This window comes from Phyllopteryx taeniolatus, chromosome 7 (assembly GCF_024500385.1).
Source record: "Phyllopteryx taeniolatus isolate TA_2022b chromosome 7, UOR_Ptae_1.2, whole genome shotgun sequence".
Taxonomy (NCBI): domain Eukaryota; kingdom Metazoa; phylum Chordata; class Actinopteri; order Syngnathiformes; family Syngnathidae; genus Phyllopteryx; species Phyllopteryx taeniolatus.
Window position 1 is genome coordinate 2,336,835 of NC_084508.1, and position 15,175 is coordinate 2,352,009.

The window sequence follows — 15,175 nt, forward strand, 5'->3', positions numbered from 1 at the left end:
TGCTTCCTCTTTCTTGATGTACCGCACTGTAGATTCATTCACGCCATAATGGCGTGCCACAGATGCATAACTTCTGCCCTCTTTGATCAAATCTAAAAGTTTCTCTTTTGCGCTGATGGTCATCATCTTCTTCTTCTTGGGTGCCCCGGAGGAAGCTTTCGCAGGGGGACAGCGCTTAGGCGGCATTGGAAGGGCTTGCTTAACTCATCAAAAAAAGTTATCGCTTAAACAAAAAAGTTATCACAAACACAACACTAAGATGCAGTATGCAAGACAGTCAACAGACAGTCAACTCGTGCTCTCATTGGTCGATGTCGTGCCGTGAACCAATCACGCACCTTGTATGATTGCCCATACAGTACAGTACAGTACAGTACAGTACAGGCATGTACGAAGCCTCTGAGTCAACTCATCTCTTTGTTTGGCATGCAGGGAAACCTCTCTCATGCATCAACATGAAACAACGCGTCTTTTCACAATATGGCTGCTGATATGGCTGTATTTTTTCATCTTTATTTTTTGATGAATTATTTTTTTTTTTGGATGAATATTTTGGAAAAAAACGCGAAGCACTGAAGCCGCAAAACGCGAAGTGGTGAGGGAACAATGTACTTCAGATTTTTTTTCCTTAGGAACAATGATGAGATTTTGATGAATAACAACTAACTGCCAATAATTCAAATACTTATATCAGTAAAATGTATTGATTTGCAAAAGGAAATACAGTGGACCATGTCTTTAGTATATGAAAATGACCCATATATTTCTAATTATCCCCCAAAAATTATTCAGATTCTAAACTCCATCCGTGAATGCAAACAAGTGTACAGAGATACACATCTGCACACAATGACTGAGGAAGTCTAGTTGGCAAGGGTCGCATGGAGCAAAAGTGTAAGGCATTTGTGTTCACAGTGAAAGTGCTTTGGACATCCTTGGGCTGAGGGCGCACTGTCAAATCCATCCTGACGGCATTTCAGTTCTCCCCTTCGGGATCAGGTCTGGATAAGAGCCATTTACAGAGGTCCAAAGCCGGGGGATTCAGGCCAGCAACCGGCAAGTGGAGCATAGCTATCTGTCGGAGCTAGGAGAGGGACTGAAACTCTTCAAACAGCTTCCACGGGATCAAGAAAAGCACCGTTTGTGGCTTAGGGAAAGAGGCTGTCGGAGACAGAGATTTTAGAGAAGAAAAAGGATGTCTTGAAGCCGTACAACCAGGCTTCTGTCTCCAGCTGGTAGCCAATGTAATGGTAACCATTTTTTTTTGTGAGGATGAATGATAAGTCAGAAAAGGTTGTCCTTCTGTACAGTTTGATAATAAATAACCAGTAAATGTGTAGTTATTATTGTATAGTGTATTGACAGAAAGTGATCTCCTTTCTGTTTCCACAGCAAATACTTAACAGTACAGATGCCACACTGCACAATGCTAATAGTTAAAAACAGCTATGGAAACCTCCAGCATATTGTCAAATTTAGGTAAAAGGCTAATCTCACACATGCATGCAAAGAGATGTGACCGCTACACAGAAAAAAAAAACAGCTCAGTCCTATCCAAACTGTGTGTAGTGACAATGTTCTTAAGTGCACCAATGTGAGAAAGAAGGGCCATGAATAAATGATGCCAATAAAATCACATTGCTCTACACACATACTGTACGTGCTTGCACTTACCTCATGCATTGGAGTGTTCATACAGTATACTATATGAAGTACAACTGAATTTTCCTGATAATATTAATAGACCAAAAAGTAAACACAAACACTCTATATAGAAATGTGTCCTCTGTGACATAAAATAAAACAGAAAACAAACATATGTATGTTTTAAATAATCTTAATTAAATTCATGCTTTTTGTATATATAATTAATAATTGAAAAGGCTCTCAAAGGTGAAGAAGAATTTCAGGAAAATGACCTTTGAACTATGTCAAGAGATATGATGCGAGGAACATGTGCATGAAGTGAGGGGAAAAAGCTGAAGGGGACAGGTGGAGGCAGTTTTTAATTTTTCAAAGGACCTGTCAAGGACACACAGCTCTCTCCCCAGCTCCACTCAACTGAAAGAACATGCTTTCATGTTATTTTCAAAAATGTTGTGTGTCCCCCAGAATCTGATCATTGATATTGATTTATACCATAGATAAAATTGCTGTGGAAAAATAACAGGTGCAGGGAAATATACAAAGAACAGTAATTGAATTGACTTATTATGCCTCCCCAGGCATAGGTGAGAATAAAAAGAAATAGACACTTTCTCCCTAGGTAGCTGTTAGTAGTGTTTGCCACATTTGAGGATGCTATATTCAATATTTAGGCTTCATTCGTGTTTACAATGCAGCCCTATGGGGGACACAATCAGGTGCAAACTGTAGGCCGGTCCCAAGCCGAGATAAATGCGTCAGGATGGACATCCGGCTTAAAACTTTGCCAAACAATTATGAGCGTTCATCCAAAGAATTCCATACCGGATCGGTCGTGGCCCGGGTTATCAACATTCGCCACTGGCACCGTTAAACTACAGGACGCTGGTGGAAATTCAGCTACTGTGTGTCGGAGACGAAGAAGAGGTGAAAAGCGGGTTCTTAGACAGAAAGCGAAGGGGAAAGCACAAAGGCTAGAAATGAATGTGGGGACTTTAAATGTTGAGACGGTGACAGGAAAAGCTTGGGAGTTGGTGGACATGATGATTAGGAGAAAGGTTGATATATTGTGTAACCAGGAGAGGAGGTGGAAAGGCAGTAAGGCTAGAAGTTTAGGGGCAGGGTTCAAATTATTTTACCATGGTGTAGATGGGAAGAGAAATGAAGTAGGGGTTATTTTAAAAGAAGAGTTGGCTAAGAACGTCTTAGAGGTGAAAAGTGTATCAGATCGAGTGATGATGCTGAAACTTGAAATTGAGGGTGTTATGTATAATGTGATTAGTGGCTATGCCCCACAGGTAGGATGTGACCTAGAGCTGAAAGACAAATTCTGGAAGAAGCTAGACAAAGTGGTTCTGAGCATTCCAGACAGAGAGAGAGAGAGTCGTGATTGGTGCAGATTGTAAAGGACATGTTGGTGAAGGAAACGCGGAGATGCGACGTAGGGCGAAGGTAAAGGTGGCAAAGGCCATACAAGAGGCATATGATGACATCTATGTCAGGTTGGAGACTAAAGAAGGAGAAAAAGATCTTTACAGATTGGCTAGACAGAGGGATAGCGATGGAAAGCATGTGCCGGAGGTTAGGGTGATTAAGGATAGAGATGGAAATGTGTTGACTGGTGCCAGTAGTGTGCTGGATAGATGGAAAGAATACTTTAAGGAGTTAATGAATGAGGAAAGTGAGAGAGAAGGAAGAGCAGAAGAGGCAAGTGCAAGTAGCAATGATTAGTAAGGGGAAAGTCAGAAAGAAACTAAAGAGGATGAAAAATGGAAAGGCAGTTGGTCCTGATGGCATTCCTGTGGAGGTATGGAAGCATCTAGGAGAAGTGGCTGTGGAGTTTTTGACCAGCTTGTTCAACAGAATTCTAGCAGGTGAAAAGATGCCTGAGGAATGGGGAAAAGGTGTGCTGGTGTCCATTTTTTTAAGAACAAGGGTGATGTGCAGAGCTGTGGGAACTAAAGAGGAATCTAGTTGATAAGCCATACAATGACGTTATGGGAAAGATTAGTGGAGGCTCAACTCAGGACAAAAGTGAGTATTTACGAGCAACAGTATGGTTTCATGCCTAGAAAGAGTACCACAAATGCATTATTTGCCTTGAGGATGTTGATGGAGAAGTACAGAGAAGGTCAGAAAGAGCTACATTGTGCCTTTGTAGATCTAGAGAAAGCCTATGACAGAGTACCTAGAGAGGAACTGTGGTACTGCATGCAGTGGAGTGGCAGAAAAGTATGTTAGAATAATACAGGACATGTATGAGGGCAGCAGAACAGTGGTGAGGTGTGCTGTAGGTGTGACAGACGAATTTAAGGTGAAGGTGGGACTGCAACAGGGATCAGCCCTGAGCCCCTTCCTGTTTGCAGTGGTGATGGATAGGCTGACAGATGAGGTGAGACTGGAATCCCCGTGGACCATGATGTTTGCAGATGAATTGTGATCTGCAGTGAAACCAGGGAGCAGGTGGAGGAACAGTTAGAAAGATTGAGGCATGCACTGGAAAGCAGAGTAATGAAGATTAGCCGAAGTAAGACAGAATATATGTGCATGAATGAGAAGGGTGGTGGGGGAAGAGTGAGGCTACAGGGAGAAGAGATTGCAAGGGTGGAGGGCTTGAAATACTTGAGGTCAACCGTCCAGAGCAATGGGGAGTGTGGTCAGGAAGTGAAGAAACGAGTCCAAGCAGGTTGGGTGGAGGAAGGTGTGTTATGTAACAGAAGTCTCTGCTAGGATGAAGGGCAAAGTTTATAAGACAGTGGTGAGGCCAGCTATGATGTACGGATTAGAGACAGTGGCACTGAAGAGACAACAGGAAGCAGAGCTGGAGCTTGCGGAAATTAAGATTTTGAGGTTCTCTCTAGGAGTGACCGGGTTGGATAGGATTAGAAATGAGCTCATCAAAGGGACGGCCAAGTTTAGATGTTTTGGAGACAAAGTCAGAGAGAGCAGAATTCAATGGTTTGGACACGTCCAGATGAGAGATAGTGAGTATATTGGTACAAGCATGATGAGGATGGAGCTGCCAGACAAGAGAGTTCGAGGAAGACCAAAAAGAAGGTTGATAGATGTTGTGAGGGAAGACATGAGGACACTTGGCGTTAGAGAGGAGGATGCAGGAGATAGGCTTACATGGAAAAGGATGACACTCTGTTGCGACCACTAACGGGACAAACGAAAGGAAAAGAAGGCTTCATTCGTGTTTACATACTGTATATCATATCATATTAGTATAAATAAATGATATACATGTATATGTATTTAATATTTTTCCGACGACACCAGCCGTAAAGTTTCTTTTCAGCTACTCTGCGAAGGAAATGTGTTGCACTGCATGAGGCAAATGATGGTAAGGCCAGACACTGACTGGTTCCACCACCATGAAATGACTGTAACCTTTGCAGTGTTGTGACACAGAGACACAGTCTCAGCTTGTCTTGGTCTTGGTCTTGTCTTGGTCTCGGTGAGTTCTGGTCTCGGGCAAATATTAAGCTCCGATAGTGTGGTCTTGAGCACAACACTATAATTGTGCATTATCCCAAGCCTCAATAGCAGCTGCTTTCATTTTGTGATCATTTGCATAATTGGGCCTGACACTGACACATCATCACAATGCAACACATTTTAGATTTTTAGTAACATGGCACAGTATTAAATCTACTATTCACATATTTCTGATTGAAGATAGAACCTAAAAAACTCACCATGCATGTATAGCCACAACTGTGTCAAATAACCTGAGGCAAATACAATATTGTGCTGTAACTGTACAAAAAAACACCTTCAATAATTACTGAATTGTGTTTTCAGACACAATGTAAAACAAATGTTTCAAGGAGTTAAAGTCAGCACAACATTTCCCCACATGCAGCCCTGTCAGATTATATTAGGATTATCTGAAGCATGCAGGATGACACTCTGTATTAGCATCCCCTAAACTGAGTTTAGCTCTACCACGTCTGACAGCTGAGGCCCATTTGGTCTCAGAGATGACCCACTGCCGTTGCCATTATTAGCCCTGCCTTTTCCATCCATCCACACACATGAACCTGAACATAAATTCATTGAGTTGTAAAGGAGAATAAAGAAGGACCAAATGATAAAGGAATAAAACTGACGAGCCACCTGAGAGAGTAGATCTACAGGACTGCGGCAGTCAGCAACTTTTCTCAGAGCTTTTAGCTGCTTTCCACATCTGAATCAGTGCCAGATTTCCCAGTGTTCTGCTACAACGTGGGTTTGGGTTTGATGGCCCTGATTTCTGAGAATAAGCACTTTGTAAATGCAGGTAAAAAAGGGGTTGGTGGTGTGACCTTCAGCCCCTTAACACGACCACCATGCAATGACAGGTACACTGCAACTGATTGGCAGGTCGCTCATCAGGAAAGACATTCTCAGCCTATTGAAATCTACTTATTATCAATTATTCATTACACACTGCTCTCTCTCTCTTTCTCTCTCTCTCTCTCTCTCTCTCTCTTTCTCTCTCTCTCTCTCTCTCTCAGCACTTAAAAAACAACACACACAAAGATACAAATAGCGTACTCACTGCAATGCTCACATTTGCTCTTATGAAACCTACCAAAGTTCACCAAATTGGTCACACCTAACCAGGTCTCAAGCATAAAAACATTAAAATGGCCACCAGTCTGGAAATCAATCCCTCTCTGAAAAGGCACAAAGCACTTGCCTCATATCCTTATTCCTGGGACTGAAGAAAATATTAAATCATTGTTTTTAACTTACTGTATTTTTTTTTAAAATCATTCTCCTATTCAGCTGCATGGCCTTGAGAATGATGGATCTGTATGCCTTTGTGCTGGAACAGCTTTGCCGTGCAATGGGGGAGTTTGAAATACTCCCTCTGCTTATTTAAATTTTTTTTAATTATTCTGTTTATTGAAAAAGCAGCCGGACAGAAAAGAGTTTTAGGGGACAGACAGAGTGGACAAGGGGAATAGGGGTGAGAACCACAACAGAACAATAGTGAGACAGTCTAGATATTTACTGTATTTTGTTCACAAACACATGGGAAGCTGGTGGCTATCCAAAGTGACTCGAATGTACTTACCACCAAGATTGGCATAGACAACCATCCATCCATCCATCCATTTTCTTCACCGCTTATCCTCACTAGGGTCGCGAGTATGCTGGAGCTTATCCCATCCAATCGCAGGGCACATGTAAACAAACAACCATTCGCATTCACATTCACATTCACCCCTACGGGCAATTTAGAGTCTTCAATTAACTTACCATGCATGTTTGGGATGTGGGAGGAAACCGGAGTACCCAGGGAAAACATACGCAGGCAGGGGGAGAACATGCAAACTCCACACAGGCGAGCCCAGATTTGAACCCGGGTCCTCAGAACTGTAAGGCAGATGTGCTAACCAGTCTTCCACCGTGCCGGCCATAGACAACCATTTACATTTAATCTTATTGTTAAAATAACAAAAGTAAAGTGTAATGTGAATAGCACAAAAATATTATCAGCAATATATCCAAATATCAGTCTATTAAAAATGTAAAAACTAACCACAACAAGCAAGTCATTGCAGGAGAGAAAAAAATAGTCTGACTGACCTCATCAGACGTTTCCTTTACTTTCTCAGGTGAAAGTGGTCAAATTTAGAAAAAGTGAAAAGTGAACCCTAAATAGTATTGCAAGCGATACAAAAATATTAACTTAAACATATAAGCCATGCCAAAAGATTTTTAAATATTGAGAATTGAGAACCTACTGAGAATCTTTGAAAGGACTTCTGCACTTTGACGAGCATCTCCTTACTAAACAGTAAATAATCTTTTTATATACAAAATCAGAAAGTGGTCATTAAGGACCTCTGTTCTTTCCACCGAAAAGATTGCAATGCAACATGAACAGAAATTGGTAATTATAATTATTAGTCAGCTCAGTCAGATTTGTTGGGTGTTGTTTGTAGCATACACTGTAAAGCAGAAAGAAGAATAGTTGATTATTATCTTGTTAGAGCGTGAACCTCAATATTGAAGAATAGCAGTTGCAGTATGAAATTCATCCCAACTCTATGCAGTATAATGCCCCATGAGTGAGAGATTATGTTTTCAAATGAAATGGTACTTCTCCTCCCATTACATCCCAGCTGGATTGGAAAAGAAAATTATTCAGTCTATTGTGTAGACGAGAGGGCATCGCCAATTCATCCTGATGCTAGAGTAATTGTTTTCCAAGGTGAGCTGCTCTTCTTTACTCCTTTCTTCATTTTTTCTCTCTTTGGTTCCTATTAACCCTTGAAAACTTGGCCCCAGTCTGTCCAAATCCATTCTCAGGGAGAGACTGAGTAAATGAATAACAGGGCCAAGGTGGGTCAGCTGAAAGGCATGATGCGACTTATCATGGAGCACATATGGGAACATCTGGGGATTTGAGTGGGAGCGTAGCGGACACAGGAATGGATCAGCCAGTGACATCATTAACCACGGGGAGCTTCCATCCGCTTGGATTTGTGGGATTTCTGTAAGTCACACAGTGAAATGTGAAGTGGGTTGGAGTGGAGAGAAAGATTGGTTGGGGGAATTCCTTCTCTCGGACTCAGACACCAGAGAATGGGAATAGCTATGACACTGATACATTGATTAAATGTCAAATTTAAAACAAATGATCCCCAATCAACACGTATTTTTGAATTCAATTACTCCATTATAAAATGTATTTTATTTGGGAATTAGCTTTCAGTGATGACAAAGCACCGTCTGTTTTTGTTGAGAGAATAGCCAATATGAAAACAATGAAATGGGAGATAGAGATACTGTATAATGTTTGCATTTTGAATGGAACCTCAGAAGTCAAATTCCACTGCTGTTGTACAATTTCTAATTAAAAAAATGTTTTTAACAAGTATCTCAGAACAGGACCTTTGTTCAACCTCCACACTTGTCTGACTGAGGACCATGGTCTCAGATTTGGAGGGGCTGATTCTCATCCCAGCCACATAACCCTCCGCTGCGAACCGCTCCGGTGAGAGTTGGAGATTACAGCTTGATGAAGCCAACAGAACCACATCATCTGCAAAAAGCAAAGATGCAATACTTAGGCCACCAAATCGGACCCCCTCTATGCCTCGGCTGCACCAAGAAATTCTGTCCATAAAAGTTATGAACAAGATCGTTGACAAAAGGCAGCCTTGGTGGAGTCCAACCCTCACCGGAAACGAGTCCGATTTACTGCCAGCAATGCGGACCAAACTCTGACACTGGTCATACAGGGACTGAACAGCCCGTATCAGGGGTTTCAGTACCCCATACCCCCAAAGCAACCCCACAGGACTCCCCGTGGAACACGGTCGAACGCCTTCTCTATGTCCACAAAACACATGTAGACTGGTTGGTACACCCTTGACGACCCTGCCGAGGGTGTAGAGCTGGTCCACTGTTCCACGGCCAGGAAGAAAACCACACTGCTCCACCTGAATCTGAGATTTGAGTTCCCGACGGACACTCCTCTCCAGCACCCCTGAATAGATCTTACCATGGAGGCTGAGGATTGTGATCCCCCTGTGTAGTTAGAACACACCCTCTGGTCCCACCTTTTTAAAAAGGGGGACCACCACCCCAGTCTGATAATCCAGAGGCACTGTCCCCGATGTCCGCGCAATGTTGCAGAGGCGTGTCAACCAGGACAGCCCCACAATATTCAGAGCCTTTAGAAACTCCGGGAGAATCTCATCCACCCCCTGGGCCCTCCCACCGAGGAGCTTTTTAACCACCTCGGTGACCACAACCCCAAAGATAGGAAAGCCCAGACTCTGCTTCCTCATGGGAAGGTGTGTCGGTGGAATTGAGGAGGTCTTCGACGTATTCTCCCCACCGACTCACAACGTCCCGAGTCGAGGTCAGCAGTGCCCCATCCTCACTAATCACAGTGTTGATGGCGCACTGCTTCCCCTCCTGAAACGCCGGATGGTAGACCAGAATTTCCTCGAAGCCATCCGGAAGTCGTTCTCCATGTCCTCACCAAACTCCGCCCATGTCCGAGTTTTGCCTCAGCAACCACCAATGCTGTATTCCGCTTGGCCAGCCTGTACCAATCAGCTGCCCACAGCCCAAAAAGGCACGATAGGACTCATTCTTCAGCTTGACGGCATCCCTCACCGTTGGTGTCCACCAACGGGTTCGGGGATTGCTGCCACGACAGGCACCAACTACCTTACGGCCACAGCGCCGCCTCGGCAATAGAGGCGTGGAACATGGTCCACTTGGACTCAATGTCCCCCATCTCCCCCGAGACGTGGGTGAAGTTCTGCTGGAGGTGGGAGTTGAAACTCCTTCTGACAGGGGATTCTGCCAGACGTACCCAGCAAACCCTCACAATATGTTTGGCATTTTCCCCCACCATCCGAGCCTACTCCCCACCAGGTGGTGATCAGTTGGCAGCTCCACCCCTCTCTTCACCCGAGTGTCCACGACATGCGGCCGCAAGTCCCATGACACAACCACAAAGTCGATCATTGAACTGCGAGCTAGGGTGTCCTGGTGCCAAGTACACGTGTGGACACCCTTATGCTTGAACATGGTGTTTGTTATGGACAATACGTGATGAGCACAGAAGTCCAATAACAGAACACCACTCAGGTTCTGATCAGGGGAGCTGTTCTTCCCAATCACGCCCTTCCAGGTCTCACTGTCATTGCCCACATGAGCATTGAAGTCCCCCAGTAGAACGATGGAGTCCCCAGTGGGAACGTTCTCCATTACCCCCTCCAGAGACTCCAGAATGGGTGGGTACTCTGAACTGCTATTTGGTGCATAGGCACAAACAACAGTCAGGACCCGTCCCCCCACCTGAAGGCGGAGGGAGGCTACCCTCTCGTCCATCAGGGTGAACCCCAATTTACAGGCACCGAGCCTGGGGGGCAATAAGTATACCCACACCTGCTCGGAGCCTCTCACCGTGGGCAACTCCAGAGTGGAAGAGAGTCCAACCCCTCTAAAGAGGACTGGTACCAGAGCCCAAGCTGTGTGTGAAGATGAGCCCGACAATATCTAGTCGGAACTTGAGGAGTGGAGCAGGCTGCCGGGGTGAGCATGCTGTGAAAACGCGAGAGATTGTGTGATTTCCGAAGACAAAAAACATGGCAGCGCCCCTTGAATAGACTTGGAAAAGCCGCTATTACAAGACAAAATTTCCTTTCCTTTTTTCTTTTTCAGCGGCGGATGGTCGCTTCGTTCTTTTCTCTTTTCCTTCACTAGCAGCGGTAACTTGCACAGAGCCACTTGAGATTTCGTGCAGCTACGTCAATGCCAACTCGTCTGTCATGGAGGATCCCAGCCCCTGCATCGAGCTGCCTTCAACCGAGGATTTACTTGATTCGACAGAGACACAGACTAGTTTCCTCCTCTCAATCGACAAGAAATTGTCAATTACACTTGACTCGCCAAGAGATCACCAAACTCAGAAAGAGCTTGTAATTCACGCAACAACAGGTGAAGGAGATAAGATTCGACAAAAGTGTGCTTCGATCAAACATGATGTCAACATCAGCGGAACTACAAACTCTTAGACGTGAATATAAAATCATGTAAAAAACTTCGCTGGACATTCAATCACGAAGTGTGCGCGACAATCTCATTTTCTCGGGCATTCCAGAAAATGCTCTGGAAGACCCCGAGACGCAGATTCAAAAGTTCATGAGGTCCGCACTCAAGATATAGCAAGATACAGTTGTCAAGATTACCTTTCACGTGTTCACCGATTGGGAGGCCCTTGTCCAGGAAACCGACCACGTCCCATCATTGCAAAGTTTGAACACTTTCAGCAAAAAGTGTTTGTGAAATCAAAAGGTCGTGAGCTCAAAGGGACTTTGTTTGGAATGAACGACCAGTACCCCAAGGAAATCAACAAGAGTCGTAAAATCTTGTACCCGATGATGAATAACCGTGAGAAAGGCAAACTAACGTGGCTAGTTGTCGATAAACTGTATGTCGATGGCGAACTGTTTCGTGATGTGAACGTCACGCCCTCGCTCTTCTAGATAACTACTTCTTTTGATCTGTTGTCGTTATTAATTGTCAAGTGTATTGTATTTTGTTTAATTCTTTTCACTTTTTCTTAGACAAACAAAAAAACGGAATCACGCATGCCACCAGCATGAATTCTCATTCCTATCTGTCTGCTTGTTTCCATACACACTAAACACACAAGTCGCTCAAAACTCTTCTTGCGCACTACAAACAACCACCACACACCATATTATCCCCTTGTCACTAATGTTTGTGTTCTATGTTCAGTGTTTGTTTGTTACCCTTCTATATACCCTGGCTTTGCTGTACTTAAATGTAGCATCTCTAGCACCCTCTCTAAATAACATTTGTCAACGCAATACCAACAAAATCTCCCGAAAATGGTAAAAAATAACAACAACAAGGAATACATAGTACCCAATCTATTTAAAATTACGATACACGCACCCATGGAATGTCAATGGCATTCGATCACAGGCAAAGAGAATTAAGATTATGGATTATATCGCCAAACGTAAAAAAGACCTCCTCCGATTACAAGAAACAAACCTTATTGAGTCAGAAGAAAAATGCCTCATTGACTCTAATTTCACTCAGGCTATCTCAACCTTTTATAACAGTAGACAAAGAGGAGTCTCAATACTAGTTCATAAAAGACTACTTTTCACAATAAAGACAGTAACAGATCCAGAAGGCCGGTACATAATTATACTGGCTACAATATTTAACAAACTTTATACAATTGTCAATGTATAACGCTCCTAATAAAGATGATCCAGCCTTTTTTCACATGCTCTTTTCACACTTGTTAAACTTGTCAGCCAATTCTACAATTATCATGGGATGTGACTTTAACCTTACGCTAAATCCCCTAATAGATCGCTCAAATCTAAAAAATAGCAATCAACCACAATGCCCCAATATACTAGAGCAGGATATGGACGACTTTGGTCTTGTTGACATATGGAGGCTGAAAAACCATACAAAAAGAGAATACAGATTTTTCTAAATTTTTTCTTTCTTCTCAATTTCTCTCAATCTAAAAATTTAGTCAAATCTGGGACCCCTGCCAACATGGCGCTTCAACACGTCCCTATTGAAGGACCCGGATTTGGATTCTTTCGTGAGGAAGGAAAGGGACGAATTTTTGAAATTCAACGACTCCCCAACCCTATCCCCATCTCTGCTGTGGGAAACCGGGAAAGCTGTATTGAGAGGTCGAATCATATTATAATCTTCGTACAAGAAAAAACAAGAACAAAAATTAGAAAATGGAATTGAGGAAAAAAATTAAACACCTCAATGACGAATATGCAATTCATCCGACAGATACGCTTCGAAACCAACTTCAAAAGGCAAAACATCAATTAGATGTTATCTTATCAAAAAGAACAGATTTTCTACAACAGTTAAGATACACACATTTGAGTACAATAAAAATCAGGAAAATGTCTTATGAACCAACTTCAGCCAATAAAGTCATTAATTACAGCCATTACAGCCATAGTCACTGCTAGAATTAAATGAAATATTTTACAATTATTATAGCAGTTTATACGCATCTTGGAACAACCCAGACCAAAAAGAAATTGAAACTTTTATTAAGGATCTAAACATCCATCCATCCATTTTCTGTACCACTTACCCTCTCAAGGGTGGCAGGCATGCTGGAGTCTAACCCAGCTATCTTCGCAAGAGAGGCGGGGTACACCCTGAACTGGTCGCCAGCCAATTGCATGGCATATACAAAACTAACAACCATTCGCACTCACATTCACACTTACGGGCAATTTAGAGTTTTCAATCGACCTCCCCCACATGTTTTTGGGCTGTGGGAGGAAACTGGAGTGCCCGGACAAAACCCACGCAGGCACGGGTAGAACATACAAACTCCACAAAGGCGAGGCCTGGATTTGAACCCCCGTCCTCAGAACTGTGAGGTAGATGTGCTAAGCAGTCGTGCACCGCGCCGCCAGGATCTAAACATTCCTCAAGTAAATACACAAATTAAAGACAACCTTGATGTTCCTTTGCCCATCACAGAATTACATAACGCATAAAGAATATGCAAACGGGACGAGCGCCTGACCCAGGCGGAATTTCCGTTGAATTAAGGAAACATTTCTGTCAAATACCAGCGCCTCTATTTTTCAGAACAGTCAAGGAGATAAACAATAAAGGTCAAATAATTACCCATATGAAGACAGCTTCAATTAAATTATTACTAAAGTCAGGTAAAGACCCCACGCTCCCGGGTAATTATCGGCCCGTATCACTGATTAATATAGACATCAAGATTATCTTAAAGGCCCTCGCAGCGAGACTTGAAAAGGTACTCCCGTCGATAATCCACTACGATCAGACAGGCTTCATTAAAGGTAGAAGTTCCACAAATAATGTCAGACGTCTGTTAAATTTAATAAGCATGTCACAACGTGGCACAGTTAGGGTTAGGGTTAGGGAAGCCCGACTGGTTTGAGCGTCTGCCTCACAGTTCTGAGGACCGGGGTTCAATCCCCAGCCCCGCCTGTGTGGAGTTTTCATGTTCTCCCCGTGCCTGCATGGGTTTTCTCCAGGCACTCCGGTTTCCTCCCACATCACAAAAACATGCATGGTAGGTTAATTGACAACTCTAAATTGCCGTAGGTGAGAATGTGAGTGCGAATGGTTGTTTGTTTGTATGTGCCCTGTGATTGGCTGGCAACCAGTTCAGGGTGTACCCCGCCTCCTGCCCAGTGATAGCTGGGATAGGCTCCAGCACGCCCGTGACCCTCGTGAGGAGAAGCGGCTCAGAAAATGGATGGATGGATGTCACAACGTAAAAATCTAAATGCAATCATCATGTCACTTGACGCAGAGAAATGTTTTGATAAAGTTAACTGGGCTTTCCTGTTTGAATTACTTCACAAATTTGGCTTTGGAGATTCATTTATACATTGGATAGCAACATTATACATCTCGCCGAAAGCGACAGTCACCACAAATAGGATTACTATAAAAAGAGGAACCAGACAAGGATGTCCACTCTCACCAATGCAATATTCATCAAACCTCTTGCTGCCGCTATACGTCAGAATGCTAATATTAAATGTATATCCTCGCTAGTGACAGAACACAAAATCAATCTGTATGTTGATGATATTCTTCTTTATTTACAGGAAGTCTTCTCTTCAGGCAGTCTTCAATCTCAAAACATTTTCACAAATATCAGATTACTCAATCAACTGGACAAAATCAACAACACTCCCAATAACAACAAACTCATGGACTCCTGAAGATCAAATCCCAGATTACCCCATTCCTATAGGAAACATTAAGTATTTAGGTATTAATATTTCACCAAAACTCACAGCGCTAACCAATCTAAATTACACACCACTTCTGGAAAAAATCTCATCTGATTTAAGACGCTGGAATAACTTCCCTATATCACTACTGGGAAGAATAGCCAGAATAAGAATTAGAACCTTATCGCAAAAAAAATATTTATTCTCAATGATTCCATTTAAGACCACATTTAAATGGTTTCAAA